General features: G+C 41.1%; 1 long non-coding RNA gene across 1 annotated transcript in view; it reads right to left on the bottom strand.

Annotated features, from left to right (window-relative positions):
• The window catches only part of LOC139080899 (uncharacterized), a 48,496-nt gene extending 34,306 nt beyond the window's left edge, over positions 1-14,190 (bottom strand). Inside the window, exons 1-2 of the long non-coding RNA XR_011535708.1 lie at positions 14,064-14,190; positions 6,257-6,366 (exon numbers count right to left, since the gene is read on the bottom strand). This is a non-coding gene — a long non-coding RNA (uncharacterized lncRNA). The remainder of the gene's footprint in view (positions 1-6,256; positions 6,367-14,063) is intronic.
• Positions 14,191-16,351: the final 2,161 nt, after the last annotated feature.

The raw sequence follows: 16,351 nt of genomic DNA, 5'->3' as shown, positions 1-16,351 counted from the left end.
GTGTTTTCTTCCCCTCTGTGATGAGGAACAAAAGGAAATTTGGTTCACATAATGTAGGAGACACCTTTGGATTCTCTTGTTCTACTTTTTAAGCAATTCATTGTAACAGTACCTGGCAGGACTCATTGCCCTGAGGGTTCTTGATCCTGCTTTGCTACGCTCCACCCTGCCTCTTGATCTTGACAGATTTAGACAATGGGGCCAAATCAGCATTTAGCAGAGGTCAACTTAGGAGCTGGTTCTACACATAGAAACGATCCTGGTTCATCATTTCCAGCTTTGGTTCAGCTGTGACCCTTCACTGTCAAAGTCCTCTGAGAAGTTGTTTAGCTCCACTCTCTCCCCTTCTCCCATCTCATACCCTCTTCAGTGTCCTGCAATCTGATTTCTACACCTACCTTACCTAGCAACTTTTGCTGGTCACCACCATGTCAAATCAAATAGCCTTTCCTTGGTTCTTATCTCATGCAATGGTTTAGCAGTTTTCACGCTGTTCAGCAGCCCCTTCCTTTTGAAACCATCTGAGGCTACACACTCTGATTCTCCTTCTACCTCTCAGACTGCTTCTCATTCTCATTTGCTGTCTTCTCTTCCCTCATCGGCCTTTTAAACATTTGATTTTCCTATTGCTTTTGCCAAAGACCTCTTCTTTTCTTACTCACTCTCTTTCCCAATAATTTCATTACCAAATTTTGGGAGAAGACTATGAAATCTACATTACTGCCACTATCCTTGTCTGAGAGTCCATGCCCACATCTCTGGTGGTACACTGGAATAGCTGCAAATGAATGGCTAAGCAGCACACACCCAAATAAAATTCTTACCTTTTCTACCCGTATTCCTTGCCCTCTATCACTGCCCTCCACAAATCTATGGAAACTTCAAGTCTCCCATAGTGACTCCTACCCTCTCTTTTTCCCCTTCCCCACATCCAATTGGTCATTAGGTTCTTTCAAATAAGTATTTGAGAGGTCTCTCGAAGTCATCTCTTCTCCATCTACTCTTTGCCAGTTTATGTCCTGACCTCCTTGCACCTAGGCCATCACAGTAGCCTTCTCATCTTGTGCCAGTCTCTCCCTCTCTGAAGCTGTCAATCACACTGCTGCCACAGTTATTATTATCTTCCTAGGACACACAGTGAGTAATGTGACTATCCTCCTGAAAGACTTCTAGCGGCTTCAATTTCTGTAGGCTGAAGACAACAGCATCCAAAGCCCTTCATGACCTGGACCCAATTTCTCTTTCTAGCCCCATAATTCAAAGTAAATAGTCTCTGGGGTTTCAGGTAGGAGAAGAAATTTGAAGAAAAATAGAACTTCTGTGGAAGAAAAGTAAGCAGAAAGGCATGCTCGAGGATGGAAGCAACAATGAGCAAAAGCACTAAAGTTGAAAATACTATTTTATTAAAGGGAAGACAAGAGATAAGTTAATGGGTAAGGAAGGCTGGTGTTGTCATGTAGGGAGAAATATGGTTCAATCAGGATGGAGAAAAATCATTAGTAAGAGTCTCAAAATCAAACATGAATTTAATAAGAATGCTATGTTAATTTCCATGTATATTACCTATCCCTGCATACAAGTTCTCCAAACCTAATATTCTACAGCAGTCCCAACAAAATACTCCCAAGTTGGCTAACTGTTCTCACTTCTATTTTAGGCTTTCAATCCCAATTGTTAACAACTCCATTAAATATAAAACTTCCTTTCAGAGCGACTTGGAAATGTGTTACATAAATGCTGCATATTTCCCCTCTTACTTCTTCCCCAGCATTTCTCCAGCTTCTAAAAATAACACCTCATATGCTGGCTTTGTTCACTGTTCCAGCTCCCACTTGCACACCTATCATGTTCAGAGCTCAACTGGGACAGATCACTTTCAATGCCATTTCTTTTTTGTGTCTTCATTTCTTCCTGCTCATATAGCATTTTTTTAAAGAGAAGCTTAATGCTCCTGAGGAAATTATGTTCTGCCACAGGAATAAAAAGGCTACAAACCACCATTTTTCTCCTCTGATTTCCATAGTGGCCCCAAAAGACATCTTTGGCAGCCAATATAAGACCTCTCTTATGTACATTAGGAGGGGAAATAAGTACAATAATAGTCAGTGATTACCAATATTCATTTGAAAGCTAAGACTTACTATGAGTCAGACACTGTGCCAGGCATTTCACATTCAGAATCAGTCAATCGTCACATCAACTTGATGACTAGATATTATTACACTCTTCATTTTTCAGACAAGCAAATCAAAACCTGGAGGGGTTAAAGTTGACCCAAGGGGGCAAAGCTGATAAGTGGCAGTACCCACTTTCAGACCTAGATCTTCATGGCACTATAACTCAAGTTCTGTATGCAGAAAATCACATAAAATTTTGAAATAGAAGCCTATACCTGGTATCTTAGGTCAGGTTCTCCCAGAAGCAGACCCAGAAACAAGGATTAGAGTGCTGGTGCTCTATATACACCACGAGGGGAGGGAAGAAGTGGTCCAGGGAAGGGAAGGAAGCAGATAAAGGGTGTGCATCCTCTGAGGAACTCTGGGAGAGGACCTAGAGCATGCCTCAGAGTTAATCCAACCAGTAGGCAAGGAAACCGAGATATTTCTCTACCAACTCCCATGTCCATCGTTGATTGGCAGTTGCTGTTGGGGGTACTTGTGGGTTCCTCTGAGTGTGCTCCCTGGTCAGAAAGACCTCAGAGAGATGTTCAACAGAAAGCAGCCTGCAGCAAGGGATGTGGCAGGCCACCAAGAGAGTCTGCTACACATGCATATGGTCCCAGGAACTGAAAAAGGAAAGAAAGAAATCCCCATCCCTTGGGCACACACATTCAATTACACTGCTTCACATACCATCATCTGGACTCAGCTTAATCAACAGATTTCTTAGCACTGGCTTTCCCCATTTTTTCAGTAATTCTTTCTTTTCTGTCTCTAGCTGGGCAATACAAGCTTTCAAGGAGACACAGGAAGGACTGTGGGGCTGCTACCACCAGAAATGGTGGGACTCCCACCCACCCTCCCTCCACTGCATACCAGCACTTTCTAGTGGCCAGCACCACCTTACACTGTGGAAATCTCTACCCTCCCCACAATAAAAGATTTTTCACATTGTCTTCTTAGGCTGCAAAAATTAGATAGTCTAACAGTCCCCAAATTCCAACTTTTGGAGACCAAGATGAGGCTATTTTCCAAGACAGGATCCTACCTCTGAAAAACCTTCCTTAAATTTCTTCATTCAAGATTTTGCAATTCTGAAGTTCCTAAGTTAGTAAACATAACCAAGAGAGCTAAATATTGCATAGTTCTTTGAAGTTAAATAACTCTCCAAACAATTTTATAGGTTGGACATTTTAGTAGTAATGATAAGCATGAATAATACTAAAGAGTTCCCATAGTCTGATGTCTCAGTATGTGGCTGGCTTTCTGGTTGGCTCATTACTTCTTACTAGAACGCTAATAGATTCTTGCAGTTTAAAAATCAAAAGCCCATGGGCATGTCCGTTGGTCCTTCTACAGCACCCATTCCTATCTGTCCCAAGTTTTATAGGCTTTAGACACTAGTCACACAAATGGAAGGGAAAGTGGCTCAGAGTTAGACTGATAATAGCCAGGTCTGGGAGAGAGGGCTCTAGACTGGCCAAGACAGGTCGGGGAGATTAAAATTAGTCTTAGTCTCTTTCCTGTGATTCCCAAGTTTTTGCCACATCTCCTTTCACCATTTTCCTCAAGCTCTCCTTCCATCATTTTTCCTCCTTCCATCACTTTGCCCAAAAAACAAAAATAAAATCAAAAGCCCAGATGGTTAAGTTACTTGTCCAAAGTCACATGGCAAACAAGAAGCAGATATCCAGGCTCCACACAGAAGCCGGGTGTTTTTCCCACCACAGCACGTGCCTTTCTAGTCTTACCTGGCATGAAATGCCCCAGGGCCCACTGCCATAAAAAAAACTAGAGAAATTATTGCTAAACAATGGGCTATTTTCATAAATATTAACTATAGAGTACTTCAGAAAGTTTGAAATATTATAGTATCCTGCAAAACGGTTGATCTATCAAGGGGTACTGCTGTATCCTCCATGGGAAGTCAAATTAATAATGTCATCTACATTTGTTCTTAGGAAAAGGATAACCTGTTAGAAGGGAAGAAATTCTGAGATCATCTAATCCCGAGCTTGCAGAACTAAGGCCAGAAAGGTTAAGTAACTAACTTAAGGACACTCAGGTTAGCAGTCAGCTAGGATTAGATCCTGGCTTTCCCCAACTTCAGGTCTGCAGCTCTTCCCTTCACCCCACCAGATCGTGTCTTTTCATTCAAACTGCCCCCTTGGGCAATTGCAGATGGTCACAATTTTTAGCACTGATGCAAATTTTGATCAGTTCCACTGCCCCGCGTTTCTAACAATTCTCAGAAATGTTTTCTCACAGGCATTTAGCATAGTGCTATAATAACAGTTTTTTAATGTCTTTTCTCTGAAAGAAATAACAAGCCAAAGCTCCAGGCCCTGCTTCATCATTACATAATACTTGTCTGGGATTGCAAATCACTTGCAAAAGGACAAGCCCTGGGGGAGGCGAGGGTGGGTGTGAATCTTTTCTGGTTTTTTCAGTAACGTGAAGCGACTTGTCATTTTAGGGAGGCCGGAGACTATGCTCTCAGATCTATACGCGATCAGGCTCATTTTGACTATCTTTGAAAACTTAGTTTCTGAGGCCATCCCTGAATTGGGGTGGAGCACAATGGTTGCAGACAGACCTGTTTTTCTCTCTTCCCTTCCACCCAAGTAAGAGAACAGGCTAATAATAACCAAAGTTTTAGAACTTGAATTTGAACTGAAAATACCTCCGAATAAAACCTGTTTCTTCCATCGTGCAAACGGGCGAGGAAGCGATCAGCCGGAGGAACCTGGTGTATTTTCTGTGAAAGTGCGCCCTCTGATGATGAATGTCGGTAAGGATCGGCTCTCGGGAGAAGTCAACAAAATTACCATACCAAAAAGAATTTTTTATGGGGGAGGGCTTTGGGGGGAGAAGATCTACAGAGAACTCATTAATGTTCAACTTTATGGTCATAAGTTAGCAGTTATGGAGGACCCACTGAGAGTTAGTTCCCACGGAGATCTGCACAAGAGAAATTCAAAACACTTCGGGTCCTTGGGGAGCTCTCCAAATACCTTGTTGCTGGGCATAGTTATAGCGAAGTGAAAATGAAGCAACTCTGAAGGGGTGGCGGTGTAAAGATCTGGGCTATTTATGTTAAATTCTTACCAAAATCGTTAAAAGCAGTGTGAGGTCACTTCAATTTGGCAAGATGGACGAAAAAAATTCCAGTGCAAATAGAGATACTTTTTTAAAGTGTTTTGACTAAAAACAAATGAGATTTTTAAAAATACAGTACAATAAGCTCTGCCTTCAGGGGCAAATGCTGCATTGATGAGTCTTGTCTTTCTACTTTTTGCCTCCTTGTAGCCTGCAATCTGCCGCACATCTTTACTTCAGTATTTGGATGGAAAGGGCAGTGAGAGAAAGCCAACTCCTTTATTAGGCATTCCACTCAGCAATATTCCATTCCCCGGTTCCTGCTTACATTTGATAAAGGAAGGAATTCCAATGATCTATGGTTAGCTGCTAGTAGTGAAAGAATTTTCCCTCACGATTCCCCTCCCTGCTTGTCCTTTCTCACTCTCTCCACCCACCCACTCCTAATTCAGACCACCTAAACTGCCTCCATTATTCATCCAAATCATTCCTCACCACGCCATGCACAAGCACCCACGTTGATTTCCTTAGCGATGCTCAGTTTAACCTCTTGGTGCAGGAGAAATACCAAATCGAATCAGCTGCCTGAGTCTAGCCCTCACGGGGACTGCGCACAGGTTTGGCAGTTCCCACTCTTGAGCCAGTCAAGCAGAAGCCCATCAGCGAACAGACCACATTACATAAGGCAGCAGCGAGGCCAGTAATGAGAACGGGAAGGAAGATCACACTGCCACAGCTTCACCCACGTGCGTGGAGAATCTCCACTAGCCCCTCGTGAGAAGCAAAACCAGACATCTATATGTGCATACATTTTGTGCCAGGCAGCGAGCACACGGGCATAGAATAGAATCACTCTCTAGATTTTGTTTATTCTAACATCGAAATACTTAGCAGAATTCATGTTGCCCCAGGGGAATACAGAAACATGTTTCCTTCTTTGAAATTCCTTCAACTCTTTATTAGGGATAAAGGTGTACTTTAGCTCATTGTTTCATTACCTGGTCAGCACGTGTTTAGTGACTGGAGCAAACAGAGCAGCTGTGATTACAGGAGGGTAACCCAAATCCGTCCTTCCTGCTCCTTGCCTGAGCTTTCTCAGTTGGCTGCTCTGTGGGAAGAAAAGAGGGCATCGCGAGAAATTGAATTCTGCTGCGATAACCAGAATCATAGCTGCTAAGGTTCCGGGCTACATTTAAAGTCTAAATCATAGATGGAGATTTGATTTGAGAAATGAGCAGGAAAGGAAAACCTCTCTCCGCTTGGAAAGAGATTGTGATAAAGAAAAAAAAGAGACTGGAATGAAGTCATTTTTCCTCCACGTGATTTGAGTTGATCCTAAGTAGGTCGTTCTACTTTGTCTCTGCTATGCATTCAGTGGATGCTCATTCAATTTGGGGCAGATGACAGCAATGATTGAGCATTGCTTTTAAGTGGAAATATTTTTCTACCAAGATATCACGCACATGTTTAGTATGCATAAAATCCCTCTCGCTTTTGAGATCAAATTTATATTATATGGATGTACTCTTGTTGTTATACGTTAAGATAGCATTGTATTGTAGAAAGGAGATAATTAGAATTTTAAGAGGGAGAGGAAAGAGGGAGGAGAGAATGGGAGATGGGGAAGGGGAGAAAAGAAAAGAGGGAAAAAGAAAAATAGAAAAGTGAAAGAGTCTAGGAATATGTAAGGACATGAGAGAGAGCAAGTCCCACTCTAAGAGAGAGTATCAATTCATTGCTGCTAATCGTCCGTAAGAGAGTAGAGAGGGCTCATTTAGAGAATGTTAGCGGCTCCTGGGAGCACGTCAGAATCTGAGGTTAGGGGTATTCCAACTATGCACAGTCCCCGCCTCACTGAGCGTCTTTGCTGACAATAATGTAATAATAACAATGACAATGATGTAATGGGAGGTGTCACTGATGTGAGCTCATGCATGAGAATCATGTGGAGAAAGAAAAGGCTGAGGACCCCTGGAAATAAGCAAGGGAGAAAGAAATGAATCCCTTCACTGCAAATGAAAGACAACAAATACACATTTGAAGATGAGACATGGAAAGTCTCAAAGAGGAAAGCAAACCCAGTAATTAAGTTATTGAACACGTGTAATACCCCCTACCCCAAACAATATAGGAACACGACAATTCTTTGTTAATAACAAAGGGAGGTGCAGCATTCACAGGGACAATTGGTAATTACGTGGCAGTCAGCACAGAGCTGGGGCGCTGTATCTTTCCTGTGACCAGCCTTCAGAGATTCTCGTTAGGTAAATGTGAGTGAGTGGCAGCTGGCTTTTGGTTCAATGACGATATTTTCAGCATTTTTTGACTAATAATTTCTGAATTCTGCAGCAAAGACTTTCCAAAACCTCAATTCTGACTAGTGTTCAATAGGCAAAGTTCTGGAGCTCTGCATGAGCCACCTCTGTTGCAGCTGTCGTTATTGATGATGGTGATGATGTTATTTTGTTGTTGACGACGGCGAGGTTGTACAAATAAAGGAGACAAAAGGGGTAGATCTTTGTACACTGCAGCAGCTTCTGGTAAGAACTGATTTTATAAACGGTTTTGCTTCCATCTAGTGGTTATTGTATAGAACTGTTTTATTCTGACAAGTGAAATTCATTGAATTAGATATTTAACTGCCCCTACCCTGTACAGAGATCTAGTGATTAAAATACTAATGCTACTGTTTTTAAAATGCTGCTAATAATGATATGACCCTGCCTTTAGTAAGTTCCCAGTATCCCAGTATAATGGAGGAGTCAGACACTTACATTGCTGTAAGCAAAACCAACAATAATAGTTAAAATTCATGTAATGCCCACAACGTGCCAGACATCAGTCCAAGTGCTTTACATGTTTGAACTCACCTAATGTTCTCAATAACCCTATGAGGTACTATTTTTAGCCTCACTTTCCGGAAAAGAGAGCTGAGATTCAGAGAAGTTACATAACTCCCCCAGAGTCACACAGTGTTAAGTGCGGGAGCCAGGCTTTGAACCAGGCTGACTGGCTCAAGCCTGTTCTCTTACCACTGCATATTCATATAAGTACAATAGAAGGACTATACAGTAAGTAACTATAGGAATTAAGCTGTGGCAGCGAGGACGGGAGCAAGCATTTAGAGTAGGGGAGAGACCTAAAATATATTTAGGGAGTAGAATTAATAGGACTTGGTGGACAATTGGATGGAGAGGAGCCGAGGAGGGAAGGTGGTAGAGTTTCTGGCTAAGCAAAATGGGAGATGGTAAGTAATCAAGACAGTGAATTTTGAAGTAGGCATAAGTGGGAGGAGACTAGATGAAGAGAAGACTCTCATTTCTTGTTTAGAGGCTTAGAAGTGATGAGAAGTAAACATATTTCAAAAAGCTGTGAATGTTAGAAAAAGCTCTATGCATGATTAGGAAAACTATTCCGTCATATTGTGAATCATTGACTTGAAGACGACATAGGAGAATACACTCATCTAATGACTTTGAAAAACTTGACATTTCTGAAATTGAAAACGTCTATCATGCGCTATACCTACAAATAAATGTTCAAAGGTTTTACCATGGAATATACAAAGAGTGCTTAATGTGGGGCCCCATAGAATATGCTCTCATGGAATTTTTCATAGAACTTTACTAAAGCTGTAAGAACCTTGGAGTTCAAGTATTCCAACCTCCTCATTTCACAAATAAAGTTATGCCAAGGGAAATTAATAAACATTTTGAGCACCTACAGTATAATAAGGAACAGAGATGGTCATTGTGTGAGATAAAAAGAAGTGTAATACAGAGCTCTTGTTCTCAAGAAGTTTATACTTTAGTTGGGGAGATAACAGTATAGTGTACAAAATAATTGCTCTTCTGGTCTGCTCAGAATCCATCCCCCTTCTTTTAGTCACAGCCCCCTAAATTTCTTTGGGGGAACCATTCCTCCTCCACTCTCAGTGATTTATATGAGGCTGACCCCACCCCTGGCTCCAGGTGATACAACCTGGCCAATAAGAGGAGCAGCCTATTTCCATGGTGATGATAATTGATCCAGGGATGGGCTCATTGCATAGCCCAGACAGTAAAAGCAAATGAGAATCAGGCCAGAAATTTTTCTGAAATGCTTTTAAGAAAAAGTACCCTCTTTCCACAGAGGTTGCCAGGCTGGTAGAATGTCAGTCTAGAGCTGCTGGAAGCCACTATGTGAAGAGAGTGTGCTGAGAATGATGTGGAAGGTCGACCAAGAGAAGAAGAGACTTTGAAAGCTGATGGTAATGTGTGAGCTTCTAAATCAAATTGCCCTAGAACTTTCCAGATTCAGCATCCTTTTTACTATGGCTTCTCCATTCCTGAGCTCTTTATTTTAACCATCCACATGGTTAACAGGATTTCCTCATTGAGAGATTATATTCCTTGATTCTCTCATGTCTGCCCGTTGCCTTTTTAATTGAGTATCAGTTAGCTAGATATAACAGTAGGGTCCCATTTTCCTTCCCACAGAACTTTGCAGACGTTGTTCCATTGCTTTCTGACATTAAATGTAGCTTAGGACTGCCAGATAAAATACAGGATGCCCAGTTAAATTTGAATTTCAGATGAACAATATTTTTTTAGTATAAATCTGTTCTAAATGTTGCATCTAAGTTTTAAAATTTAACTGGGCAGCCTGTATTTTTATTTGCTGCCTTGGGCAACCCTAATGAAGCTCTAGAAAAGTTGAAGGAAATTCTGATTACTCTCCCGTCTCCCCACCTCGTAGATGGCTTGCTTTTTTTAAATTTTTAATTACCTGCATACCTGAAATCTTTTCTTTAAACTTGGAGTTCAATATTAGATGTCAGTTATTCTGTATCTTTTCTTTCCCTGATAGAAAGCATATTCTTTTGATCTTAATACTTCCTTTTGCCTTCATTTCAAGGAAATTTTCCTGTGTTCTAACTCAGTCTTTCTGCATTTCAAGAACACAATTATCTAGTATGTTGGATTACCTTGTCTGTCTTCCATATCTATTATCTTCTCTCCTATTCATCTTTTCGCCTCTGCATATATTGAGACTATCTCAAATATTTTTCCGGGCCTATTTTCAATCCTAAATATTCTTCTCCTTGCTGTCCTGAATGAATTTTTACAAGGGTAATGGTAAGCAAATTTCTTAACCTCTGCAATCTCCCTTTCCTTTGCACTCTGTGGTTTTATCATCTTGTCTACTACTTCTTGTTTTATTGAATTTATATTCTTACAAAGTCTTTTATAACTTACAGTACACATAAGGAATACCCTTCTTATTCTTTCAGATTTAAGGAGTCTTCTACCTTTTATTCATCCGTTCATTCATTTATTACTGTGTTCCTTTGTTTCTAACTACCTTCCTTCTATTATTGATTTATCTATCTATCTACCCATTTATTTAGCTGTAATATAGCTGCATGGTTCCCCTGCCATTTTATTTCATCTTGCTAATGCTGAACGTCAGTAGCTTTGTGCATATCTGTCTGCTCAGAAATTCTGTGGGTAAATTTTATTTTGGGGGTTTTGTTTTGTTTTTCTTTTTGTTTTTGAGGAAGATTAGCTCTGAGCTAACTACTGCCAATCCTCCTCTTTTTCCTGAGGAAGACTGGCCCTGAGCTAACATCCATGCCCATCTTCCTCTACTTTATACATGGGACGCCTACCACAGCATGGCTTTTGCCAAACAGTGCCATGTCCGCACCCGGGATCCGAACCCATGATCCGCTGGCCGCTGAGAAGCAGAACGTGCGCACTTAACCGCTGCGCCACCTGGCGGGTCCATCTGTGGGTAAATTTTAATTGACACCTTTCCCACTTTATCTGGGGTGAGTCTATCCCTTTCCCTGATGGAGGGCTACATGTTGCGTTCTTTTGTCTGGGTGGACGCCATGCAAAGAAGGCAAGGGAGGTAATTCACCTGGAACTGAGTTTACCCCTTGCTAGGGAATTTGAAATCTGCTTTTTCCTCTGAGGCCTTATTAAATTTTCAGTGCTGGGATCCATTTTACCATCACATTTGAAAGGAATTTAGAGATAACTAAGCCTTGTTTACCTTGGGGAATTAATTTAAGGAGATAACATAAATCCTTTTTTTTTTTTTACAGAAAGTGTTATAAACTGCTTAGCCTCATTCTCAGCCTGGCACAACTACAAGTTCCATGGACTTTGTTTCTCTTTTCATCCATATTTTAACCTGAATCTGTTCAAATGTTGATAATTTGGTAGGCCATTAATACTTAAATATTTATAGAATAGAGAGACAGTGTTGAACAAGACAGATACAGTGTCTTCTCTTACAGCAATTACAGTGTGGGGTGGGCTTATGGTCCTTTAAGTGTTTTAAAGCATATTTGTCCATTTCCTCTGCAGAAATTTGTCTTCACACACACACTACTTTTTTCGTTTTTTATTTATAATTCATTCTCATCCACTTATTCCAACTATGCTGGTTTGCAAATGCTTTAATGAATTGTTACATTTGCCTCTAGCTCTAAATGAATTGTCTAAAAGCAAATTAGTGTAAGAATTAATATTTACAATACCCAGTTCATGTTTTTATAATTTCTGTGCAACCTAGGATAATTGCACAAATTTTAAACATACCTCTAAAAGTAATTTTGTCTACCTTTTCATTTGCCTTTTCATCTTTTTAATTTTCAATTATCCCTTTTCACATAATTTACTTAACATGATTTGCTGTCTTTGCATAGACATTTACTTTATATGTAAAGCTTTCTCGGCCGTATTTGACATTCTGTGGCCAGCGTTCATCCAGTGTTTGCTGTCAGGATTGAAGCTCTAATACAAAGCATGTGCAACCACAATGTGAATGCAAGGACAAGCTTAGGGTTTCTTGCACTGCTGGCTTGAAGGCAGATCGATCTGATGTTTGCCTTGCAGCTGGACAGGAGACAGAAATCTCTTCCTGGATTTTAAGAAAGATAGAAAAACTGTATCTATAACATTGATCCTCATAGGATTTTCATGGGCTTTTGCCATCAGTATTCAATGTAGCTAGTTGTTGTTTGAGTTCAATGAAAAATAAACCTCAATTTTCTTTGGTGGAAGGCAACTTTTTGAGCTGACAGCTGATACCTCTACACACAGCCCTCAAAGAATTAGAAATTTCAAAAATAAATAGAGTAGAAATCACTCTCATTCTGAAGAATGAACAAAAAATGCTTAAAGGCACATAAAAGTTTGCAAAAACCATCCCATAATGCTTGAAAATGTTCAATAAGTGAAAAATCAATCATTGGGAATAACTATTTCCACAATTTGCATTCAACAAAATGGTCTAGGACTGCATAATAATAACAGCTAGCATTTATGAACTGCAACAATATTGCCCATCCCACTTACACCTTTTATGATGTGCCTTTGATGCTCCTCCCATTGACAAATGGGAAATCTGTTCCTTTCCCTTGAACATGGGCAGGCTTGTTACTGCAGCCGAAGTGATGCTGTGTGACCTCTGAGGCTAGGTTATAAAAGGTGACTTAGCTACCACCTAGTTCTCTTGAGTTGTTCACACTGTGAGGAAACCCAGACTGGCTTACTCAGAGAGACCACATGGAGAGGCCATGTGGGATGTCCCAACTGATAGCCTGGATGAGGTCCCATCAATAGTCAGCAGTAACCACCAGACACATAAGTGAAGATGCCCTCAAATGATTCCAGACCCCAACAGTGGAGTCAGCCCCATCCTTTGAGTATTCCAGCTGAGACCCCAGGCATTATAGTGTCATCTCTGCTGTGCTGCATCTGAATTTCTGACCCAGAGAATCCGTAAGCAGAATAAAATAGTTGTTTTACACCACTGTTTGGGGTGGTTTGTTACACATTGGTAGATAACCAGAACATAGCCTCACTCAAGTATGGCCCAAAAGGATGGTGAAGAAGAGAAATCTTCTCAGAATAGAATTTCAAGCAGCATATCTCTCTGTCTACTTTGTCTGGAAAGGATGATGGCCTGAGGTCAGCAACGATACACGAATTCCTTGGCAGTGGCTAAAGATCTGATTAGGTAAACATGACCTAAAGGAAATGAAATCGGAAGATTGGTGGCAAAGTTTAGGAAAAGTATATATGGATGAACTTCTCTGTGTGGGCTAAGAGACTGAGAATATTTCTATCCCGTATGAATGCTTATCAGTTGACCCCCATGGCCTTATTATCCATTGTTGTCAGCTAGACTTCATTCTCAGCCCGGAGCTTGCTCAGAGGGCCCATGATGGTCAGGATGGAAACTATGCATAGGGGCGAGAACAAGAGTGATCTCTTCACCAGGGCTAAGTGACCTATTTTCCAGAAATCTTTTTGTTTTGCAACCCACAAGGCTTCTTTTTTAAGGAGTTGATTGTTCTCTGAAGGGAGATAGAAACTTTCCTAATTATATTTAAGTTGAACCATATGAAATCGCTATTTTTGTAAGTCAAAATGGTTGAATATTGGCAATTTCATATGCTTCAACCTAATATTTAAGAGATTATTTTTTTGAGGATGGGCAAGTAGAAAATCCAATAAAAGATCAAGGCAATTTATTGATCTCTGTGCAAGAGCTAAATCAGTGGAGAAGTTAGCTTGTGTCATTATTCCATGATGTAATCTTCTTAGTTATATAAAAATGCTGACTGTAATGTCAGTCAAGCAATACCTGGTTAATGCTTAGTAATGTAGGAGGATTGAGAAAAATGAAGAGAGAAGGAGGATAAAGTGACTGGTAGAATTAAAAGGGAATCAACTTGTGCCATCATAAAAGACACACCTGACTGCCTTACTAAATTTGAAGACAATGAACTACAGAAGAAGCACTTACCTGTCTGAGTCATGGGTAAGGTGGAAGACAGTAATTGCAAATACTATTTTTCATTTCTTTCCTCAAATTTGTCTCTGGAGATAATGGCAAGTTTATTAGAAGAAGATAACATTTCATTTCGAGTCATCTGGAAGTAACAAAAGGGAAACATGAAATGTTTCAAGCACAACGTGCTTTGCTGCATCTTGACCAAGAAAAGCCTTTGGAATGTGCCAAGCAACATCTCACATCAGTATGCCAAGCACCAAGCCAAATGCACTTAAGGAAAACATACTCAGCGGAGAACGCGCTGTCACGCCACATTATCTTAATTTCTCCTTCTCTCTCGCCCACCACATTCAAATTCAAAATTCAAATAGTGTTTGTTGGCAGCTGTTCTAGACTCTTGGAGAACATCAGGGAACACAACCCACAAAGAGGGAGCTTCTGAAGAACTGACTTTGTGGAACTGGGGAGAAGCTAGATAACAAAATAATGAATACAATACGTAAATGTATAAAGTATGTTAAAAGGTCATAAGAGCTATGCAAAAACAAAACAAAGAACAGAAGAGCAAGATAAAGGGTTTCAGGAGTGCAGGACCCAGGGTTGGGAGCAGCAGAGGGCATGTTGTGATACTAAATCAGGTGGTCAGAGTGGAACTCACTGAAAAGGTGAGATCTGAGCAAAGATGTGAAGAAAGCAAGAGTTAGCCAAGAGGATATGTGGGGCAAGAACATTCCAGGCAAAAGTAATAGCTATTCCACAGGCCCTAAGGCAAGAGAACATTTCTGTTGTGTTGCTTGAACAGCAGGTCAGCCAGTAGGGCTGGAGTGGAGAAAGCAAGGAGGAGACTAGGACGGAGATCAGGGAGGTAATGGGAAGCCAGGTCAAGGAGAGCCTTACTACTTAGAGAGGGTCCAGGACCAGCAGCATCAGCTTCACCTGCAGGGTGGTTAGAAATGCAGAACCTCAGGCCCCGCCCCGGACCTATTGGGTCGTAGTCTGCACTTTAACAAGATCCTCAGGTAATTCATATGCACATGAAAGTTTGAGAAGCGCGGATGTCTAGCCTTAAAGGCCCTTGTTAGCACCCGGACTTTGTGAGGGAGATGAGAGGCATTGCAGGGTTTTGAGCTGAGGAGTAAGCCTTATGTTTGAAAGGATCACTGTGGCCTGTGTGCTGGGAAGAGTCTGTCGGATAGAAGCAGAGGGCACAGTCAGGAGGCGCTTACTGTGATCTAGGGCTGGGACCAGAGTGCAGGAGGCAGAGGTGGCAAGACATTCTGGGAAGAAACAGCAACACATGTGAAGACGCAGATGTGGGGAACCCTAACGACACATTTTGCCTGAACTAAGTAGGGGGTAGGAGCACTGGCAGGAAATGAGGTGCCTCAGGATCTGGTTAGTTCTCTAGTGTCATGAGACTAGAGAACTAACCAGATCCTGAGGTGCCTTGTGCACTGCAGGAAGGAGTTCGAAACATCCAGGAAGCTCTGGAGGCATACTGTCAGATTTCAAGGGAGAAGTAAGATGTACATTTTAGAAAGAGCATTTAGGAAACAATGGGGTGGATAGATGAGCCTAGAAACAGGGAGAATAGTCCCAAGTCAATAAAGGATGAGAGTAATTCAGGACCCAAAGCCCAGGATTGGTGGTCAGAAGTGCCTGAGTCCAGATCCAGCTGCCAACTATGAGCTTTATAATCTAGGCAACTTACCAAACTTCTCAAACCTCAGTTTTCCTTCATGAGATCCGGTATTCTCATTTCCTTAACAATATCTCAGACTAAGGTTGAGAGAATCAAATGAGATGCTGTATATAAAGCACTTGGCATCCAGTGAGTATTCAACAAATTGCCTTATAAAAACATTTCAAGAGATCCTAATTTGAAGCCAAGGTTGCAAACCAGCAATGAAGCCCAACTACTTCATTTCCATATGAAAACACAAAGGCATACAGAAGAGAAATGATTTGTTCAAGGACACACTTCTAGCTAGTAAAATATCAGGACTCAAGTCCAGCACATTTTGACATTAGGGTGTAATGAGGAAGGGCTTGCTCTCTGGAGGTAGATGCTGGTATTGCTATTTATCAGCTGTGATAGTGAACTGGTTTCTTAACATCTCTCTTGGCCATATCTGTAAGATGAGGGTGACGGCAGCATCTAAGTTATAGGTTACGTTATAGGTTAGAAGGACAAAATAGATGAAGGCACACGGAGCACTCAGCACAGTTCCAGGCGCCATCATAAGCATTAATCAAATGCTAGCTATTGTTACTAGCTATGCTCTCAGACCAGCATTCTT

Source organism: Equus przewalskii, chromosome X, assembly GCF_037783145.1.
Source record: "Equus przewalskii isolate Varuska chromosome X, EquPr2, whole genome shotgun sequence".
Classification (NCBI taxonomy): domain Eukaryota; kingdom Metazoa; phylum Chordata; class Mammalia; order Perissodactyla; family Equidae; genus Equus; species Equus przewalskii.
Note: the sequence above shows the minus strand (reverse complement) of the source record. Positions and strands in the feature narration are given on the sequence as shown.